The following is an 8,106-nucleotide window of genomic DNA, read 5'->3' as shown; positions in this document are numbered from 1 at the left end:
GAGACCTGGAGCGAGCATCACCGGAGTAAGTACAGACTTTAAACTGTTGCCGGCTCTTCTGATTACCTTACCGTAACATTCCCGACCCCTGCCAGGGCGCCGGAGGGAACCCTTTCAGTGACCAAAGACTTTACTGTGAAAAAAAAAAAGTTATTACCATTGCCACTCCGGTCCGCTACATTTAAAGGGCCATACCCACCTAGCAACGCCATGTCCGCACCTGAGGAAATTGGACAGGCGGCCCCAGTCGTGCCTTCTGAAGTACTCACAGCCGACTCTAGGGCCCCTACCGCCGTGGCACCGCCAAGCCTGATGCCGCTAACTATGCCGTACTATTTTGGGGCCCCCTGGTTCCCACGTTATTCAGGGGAAGCCCATAAGTTAAAGGACTTTAGGGAGCAGATACTGGCCTTGTTCCGGCTTTATCCCATAACTGCCGAACAGCAAATGGAGATCCTTTTAGCTCAGTTAGAAGGGGCCGCCCGCAGGGAAGTCATGTCGTGGCCCCGCTCTAAAAAGAGTAGCCTGGAACAGATCTTTGATCGCTTGGGCACCACATTTGAGGCCAGAACGGTGTCAGAAGTTAAAATGCGTTTCTTCAGCAGAAAGCAGCAGCCTGGAGAGTCGCTCCGCGATTTTGCCCTGTCCTTACAAGAGACACTGAGAGCTGTAGTCCAAGTGGATCCCAAAGAAGCTGAGGATCAGGACCGGACTCTAAGAGAGCAGTTCATTGCGGGCATAAGTACTAAGCATTTAAAGGGCCAGCTACGGATGTTGTCAGCTCAACACCCTCACTGTACCTTTTTGGATTTTAAGGAATTGGCCATCAGTATACTAGGCCAGAACCCTGCTCCAGGGCCAGCAGCCTTCTCTGAACCGCAGGCTTGTCAGCCAAAGACTGTTAATGTGGGGCCTGCAGAAGTCAGTCAGGCCACCCAGGCTCCAGTCACAGATGTAGTGGCAGCACTAATGGAGCAAGTGAACCATCTTACTCTTAGCTTAGAGAAGGTGTGTAAGAAGATAGAGGAGTGGGAGAGACCACTGTTACTGGAGGATGAAGGCCCTTTTGCAGCGTACTCAAGTTGTGCAGTAGGTGTTTCTGGGTGTAGTAGTGCAATATACACTAACCTGGTACAGCTGACTCTCTGCAAGGGCAGGTATAGGTAGGGAATAGTTCGTGACGCCAGTGCCAAGTAAACGGTGGCACGCCGTTTGCGGATGCAGGAATAAATTGAGGAAACGTAGTCTTAAACAGAACTTCAACTTTAGTAGTTTGCAGGCAGAGACAATATTGGAAACGCAGTTCCTCAGCATACAGTCGATTTTGCAATTCGGTCGATGCAGGCAATTCAGTACAGCAGGGTAATTACAGAGTGTTGAACACAGGACTTGCAGCACAGGAGCTAGCACTCTAATTCTGTCTGATCCTGGAACATAGCATATCTTCACCAAGGCCCATTAACCTAAGTCTGGCTTTATATCCTTGGCTATAGCTTAGATAAGTACCTCCTCTGTCTTTCTTAGTACCTCTGGCTCCTCTGATCTTTGCCTCAGTCTCTCCTAGCTTCTGAATGGTTCCTCAGGCCCTTAGGCTAAGATGTTCCTGCTTCTGCATATGGGTATTCAGGAGGGAATCTTCTCCTGAACAGCAGGCTTCAGGCCTGGACTTGTCTCAGACATTATCTAATCTCCAACTGTAGGTTACAGATACTAGACTCCGTCTCCCTTGCACTTCCCTGACTGGCCTTATATAAACTAGGGCTCCCTAGCTCCCTCTATGGACTAGAAGTAGGAATGACACCCCTGGCAAGCCTGTACATGCAAGTGTCATTAACAGGGAAATACACACATTACATGACATTTTATAAAACTGACATACAACAACTTCCCCATAATTAAGGAGGGACGACAGCACACCAAGTGACACTTTGGTAGTGACGGGTATTACAGTTCCCGTACACTACATACCCCACTGCTTTAAGCTGAGTACGACCTCGTACTCCATCATGGGTCGCCCAACTGGGATCTCTACCTGAAATAGAAAATAGAGACATGCAGGCATACATACATGTAATTCATCTGCATTTACATTTACATCAGGTCCAATTGGCAAAAGTGAAGGGTAGTGACAAGGGGCGTCGTTCTCTTCTCTCAGGATAGTGAATGGAACGGGGGCGCTGACCTGGCACAGCGTAACATTATAACCAGGATAGTCCATGACAATGAATAAGTCCATGATAGAACAGTAGAAAACGGTATAAAAGTTCTTGGAGGCTCAAATAACAAACATGAGTCCGTACCCAGGTTATTTCTCATTAAATCACAGAGGCTCTCATGCGGTGGAGTCCATCTCTGGGCACAATACTTTTAAAAGAATAAGAATCTCAGAGGCTCAGGTACTTTTGAGTCTGTCTCCGGGCACGGTTCCTTAGTAACAGGTTGCACAATAAAATGGACAGCAAAGACAAGTGCTGTAATACCCCTGATCAACCTGAAAAGGGGGGAAGGGTAAAAGGTGCAACAAAGGAACAGGCACAACTTGGTGTGGGGTAACAAAAGCAGGCAGGAGGTCCTGGAAACAAACGCGGCCTTGCTGACTTTGTGATTTCAGTGGTCAACACCTACCACTGAGCCGTGGACAAACTGGCAGCCGCAACAAAGGACTAGAAACATAGGACTCCTGTCCTGGAAGGGTTAACATCAAACTTCTTATGAAGAAATAAATCAAAGGCCTAGCAGGCTGATTACAGTGGCCTATCATATCCACTTGGCTCCGCTGGCAGGTATCGTCTGTAGTAGTCCTCTACAGGAGGATGTGCCCACATAACAGTGTCAGGGGGCAGCTGTAGAGTAAAGGGGCCCCTAATAGGTATTGGCCCCATAGGCCTAGGGGTGAACCCTCTGATGGACCGTGCCGGCCCTGGCATGATCACTGCAGGGTGTGACGTGCTTGGCACCGCCGCAGCAAGCGGTCCGGTGCTCGGGGTGCAGCAATTTACGGCAATCGCGGGTCCGGTCTGGGGCACTGACGGAGCGGTGGCAACAGAAGGCGGTCGGCGGGTGGTGACAGGCACCCTTACCTCATCCTTCCTCGGCGGTGTCTGGATCCTGGCGGTGTAGGTCTTACGCAACTCCCGCAACTTCTCCTCCAGCCGGACGATCTGCTCACCGATGCTCTCTGTGTCGGAGTCGCTGTTCTCTGCTGGCGCCGCCGGCGCAGGTACAGTCACCGATGACGCAGACTCGGCCTCTTCAGGTTCTGGACTTGCATCTGGTCTCCGTCCCATCCGGATGTTCTCAAAGGTAGCACTAAGTCCTTTTAACTGCTCCAGCTCTGATATTGTCTTCTCCCGACGAGGCAGCTCGGGGGAAGGGAAGGGGCTCACCCATTTCTCCAACACGGTTGGCTGCCAGAAGACGTTCGGCCCGATGAAGGAGCTCCGCTCCTGAAAGGCATGATGGGCCGGCTCTGGAGAGCGTTCCGGTTCTCGCTCGCAGCCAGAGTAGTCTTCTCCTTCTTCTGCCTCCCAATCCTCAGGTCCTCGCTTCGGACGGGTCACAGCAGTCGCATAGGGGCCTCGCAGGCCCTCGGCAGGGGTGTACTCCACTTCCTCTCCCTCGCGGAGGCTGTGCTGGTACGAAGGGAGGTAGTCTCTTTTGACAGACCTTCGATTGACATAGAGGTCTCTGCCAGTAAGATAGTCCTGAATAAACCCGTAGCCACGGGATTTGTCAAACGACAGCACCACTCCCTTTCTCCTTTCCAGGCGGGGTTGGGTGTGCGTATGCTTCTCGTGGATGGTCTTGGTCAATTCTTCATACACGATCTTAGTCTTTATGTTCCGCTTGATAGCGGCCTCTCGGATCTCCGCCATCAGGGAAGACCATTTGAACGATGGCTGAAAAAAGTCCCTCCATGAGCCATAGTAGGGCTCGGGTTCTTTCTCCCTGGTGCGGCAGGCGGGTTGCTCCGGTCCCGGAGCGTAGGCCGGTGGAGCCTCTTCTGGCTCTACACCGGTGTCGGTCATTTTTTCAATTACAGGTGCGGACGCTGCAGCAACACTCTGCTCACAATCCAACATGCTCGATCCTTCTGAGGAGAGCGATAGGGTCGCGTCAATTACAGCAGCCAGCTCCTCCCATTGCACTGGGAGGCCGCCCCCCAGGTATTCCAGTATATGGAGGGCGGTGTCCATGCTGGCAGACATGCAAATGTCCAGATAAGCCGTGGCGCCTGCCCTTGACCTTCTTCCCGCTTTTTCCTCAGAAAGGCGCCAATTTTTCCCGCCTTTTCGGGATGAAGGTGACGCAGCAGTAAATTCAGCAAGCCCAGCGGCCATCTTTAGGTACAAACGCTGTCTATTCACTGACAGCAAGCAGGAATGTTTAAAGTCCACAAAACCACACTCCAATGCGGCGATTTTCTTCCTCTGGGTAGCGCAACACTGCACAGCGCTTTTTAGAGGTTTTTGGTACACTTTGGGTACGATTTTAAGTCCACAAAGTCCACTTGAATAAAACAGGAAAGTTGTCACTTTGGTCACAGGGCAACGGTATAAGGCACAAAGTTCACGCTTCTTGCACTAGAAAGCGTGCGTATCCTGTTCGTGACGCCAAAAGAGAAGTGCAGCGTACTCAAGTTGTGCAGTAGGTGTTTCTGGGTGTAGTAGTGCAATATACACTAACCTGGTACAGCTGACTCTCTGCAAGGGCAGGTATAGGTAGGGAATAGTTCGTGACGCCAGTGCCAAGTAAACGGTGGCACGCCGTTTGCGGATGCAGGAATAAATTGAGGAAACGTAGTCTTAAACAGAACTTCAACTTTAGTAGTTTGCAGGCAGAGACAATATTGGAAACGCAGTTCCTCAGCATACAGTCGATTTTGCAATTCGGTCGATGCAGGCAATTCAGTACAGCAGGGTAATTACAGAGTGTTGAACACAGGACTTGCAGCACAGGAGCTAGCACTCTAATTCTGTCTGATCCTGGAACATAGCATATCTTCACCAAGGCCCATTAACCTAAGTCTGGCTTTATATCCTTGGCTATAGCTTAGATAAGTACCTCCTCTGTCTTTCTTAGTACCTCTGGCTCCTCTGATCTTTGCCTCAGTCTCTCCTAGCTTCTGAATGGTTCCTCAGGCCCTTAGGCTAAGATGTTCCTGCTTCTGCATATGGGTATTCAGGAGGGAATCTTCTCCTGAACAGCAGGCTTCAGGCCTGGACTTGTCTCAGACATAGTCTAAACTCCAACTGTAGGTTACAGATACTAGACTCCGTCTCCCTTGCACTTCCCTGACTGGCCTTATATAAACTAGGGCTCCCTAGCTCCCTCTATGGACTAGAAGTAGGAATGACACCCCTGGCAAGCCTGTACATGCAAGTGTCATTAACAGGGAAATACACACATTACATTACATTTTATAAAACTGACATACAACAACTTCCCCATAATTAAGGAGGGACGACAGCACACCAAGTGACACTTTGGTAGTGACGGGTATTACAGTTCCCGTACACTACACTTTTCCTCCAAGGCTCCCACCTGCCTATAGGGATGTATATTCAAAGAACCTGATGGGCGACCGAGTTACCGGTCCAGAAGTAGAAAGCAGCCTGTCTGCCATCATTGTAAGAAATATGGACATACTGAATCAATGTGCTGGCAGTTAAACCGGGCAACCCCTGAGGCAGAGGACCGCCCCTCGGGAGGTAGAACAGTAGGTCCAAAGGATCCAAGCTGGATGCCTAAGTATGTAGGATCCCGTCCAAAAATTAATATATGTATCAACAGGATACCCTTTGAAGCCCTCTTGGACACTGGGTCACAGGTCACCACCATTCAACAGCCTGCCTTTGACAAGTTCTGGGATCCAAGTCTTCTCACCCAGCCACCAGAGTCCTGGCTAGATATCATTGCCAGCAACGGTAAGCCAGTGAAAGTGCATGGGTATTGGGAACCTACCCTTCAGGTGGGAGAAGCCACCTTACCACAGCAAGGCGTGATTGTGGTGCAAGCAGGAGATAAAGGAGGACACCCTGTGATATTAGGGACTAACGTTCTAAAAAATTGTTACTCTGAAGTGCTTGACGCATTAAATCAAACTATATCTTCAGCCTCACCTGCTTCCAGAAGGGTTATTCAAAAGACTATTTAGTGTGCTGTGTGCTCAACAAAGGTTCGCCAACAAGAAAGGAGAAATTTGTACTGTCCGGATCCGGGATAACCGGCCGGTAATTCCGCCTCCAAATTCCCAGATCATCCTGTGGTGCCGTGCGGTGTTAGGGATCCAGGGCCAGGACTATCAGGCCTTAGTGGAACCTATTCCCATTGAAAATCATCCCTTCATACGGACAGCCAAGAGCCTGGTGACCGTGTCTCAAGGTAAAGTGCCTGTCCGTTTAATTAACTTTGGTGATCATCCCGTTACTCTCCTTAAACACTGCCCCGTTGCTCAGCTTTTTCAAGCGTCTTTCCAGGATGTGATCCGTCTGCCTGCCACGGAGGCATTCCAGACTACACAGAGCAGCAGCCTCCCTACGACATCCTGGTGGGAAGAATTACATGTGGGGAGCGAATCCACCCCAAAGGAGCAAATAGAGGGAATCCTGAAGCTGGTGAAGGAGCACCACCAGGCTTTCAGCAAGCACTCCACGGACTACGGAGAGGTCAGTGTAATCAAACACACCATACCTACTGGCTTCTATCCTCCTATTAAGGAGAGACACCGACCCATACCACCTACTACCTATCAGTCCGTGAAAGAGATGATAAAAGAGATGAAAGACTCTAATATAATGCGGGACAGTCATAGTCCCTGGGCTGCGCCCCTAGTACTTGTCCGAAAAAAAGATCACCACAAAGATGCATATCCATTGCCACGCATTGAAGAGTCCTTGACTGCCCTGGGGTCATCAGCCTATTTCTCCACCTTGGACTTAACCAGTGGGTACTGGCAAGTACCCATGGCCCCAGAAGATCGAGAAAAGACTGCTTTCACTACATTATGGGCCCAGGTAGCCCCTCAAGGGAAACCCCTGTTTAACCCTTTGCAAGCCTGGGTACGGACTCATGTGATCCTGTGAGCCTCCAAGGACTTATGGTTGTTTGCGTTATTATGGACAATTTGCATTTAAAGTTTATAATGTACTATCCTGGTATTATTGATATGCTGCACCAGGTCAGCGCCCCTGTTCCATTACCTTATCCTGAAAGAAGAGAACGACGTCCCTTTTCACCACACCTCTCAGTGACACTGTTCGCCATTGTTTTGCATTGTTATTGTGGTGATTGTTGTGTATGCATGTTCTTCCTTTGTCTTTCAGGCTGCCGCTTCCAGATGGGCGGATCCTCCATGTTGCGCCGAGGACGGGCAACGTCATAGCGTGGGGGTATGTAGTGTCCCACTAGGTAAAGGTGGGCACTACACAAGGGTTAATGTGTTTTACATGCAATGTATTTCCCTGTGTTATCTGGGTGTCAGGCCTGTTAGGGTGCAGTTTAGCCTCCCAGGCGTTAGAGGGAGCTAGAGAGCCCTAGATATATATAGGTAGGCCCAGACAGGGGAGTGGTAGTGTATTCCAGGGGACTAGAGGAGTCACTTAGTCTACCTGAAGCTCCTGAGGCTAGGATTAGCTCAGTTGAGACACCCCAGTAGTAGGACAGGACCTCCTGGGAGAAACCTGCAGTTACCCTCAAGCCAAGCAGAGACAGTGCAACCAGCTAACATAAGTAAGCTAATGGGCAGAGGAACTATAAAGTAAGAGCAAGAGTCAATACGGGAGGAAGATATATTTACCAAGGATTAAAGCCAGCATTTAGGCATCCGGGCCTTGGGATAGAAACCAGACAGGAGTTCTAAAGAACAGTGTACACTATTTCTGAGGAGAAGGTACAACCTTATTCTGAGTGTGTTGTTGATTGCCCTCCATGTATCTTGCACAGAATTATACCTGCCAGTATTTGAAATAAGCCTGCTTGTGAAGCTTATGATATAAGGGACTGCATTACCATCTTGTTGTACAAAGTTGGACTGTTATAAGTAAAGCAACGTTTGGTTCACTATACCACCTGTGTACCTCACTTATTGCTACTGGAAACTGGTGT

This window comes from Bufo bufo, chromosome 1, assembly GCF_905171765.1.
Source record: "Bufo bufo chromosome 1, aBufBuf1.1, whole genome shotgun sequence".
Classification (NCBI taxonomy): Eukaryota; Metazoa; Chordata; class Amphibia; order Anura; family Bufonidae; genus Bufo; species Bufo bufo.
Note: the sequence above shows the minus strand (reverse complement) of the source record.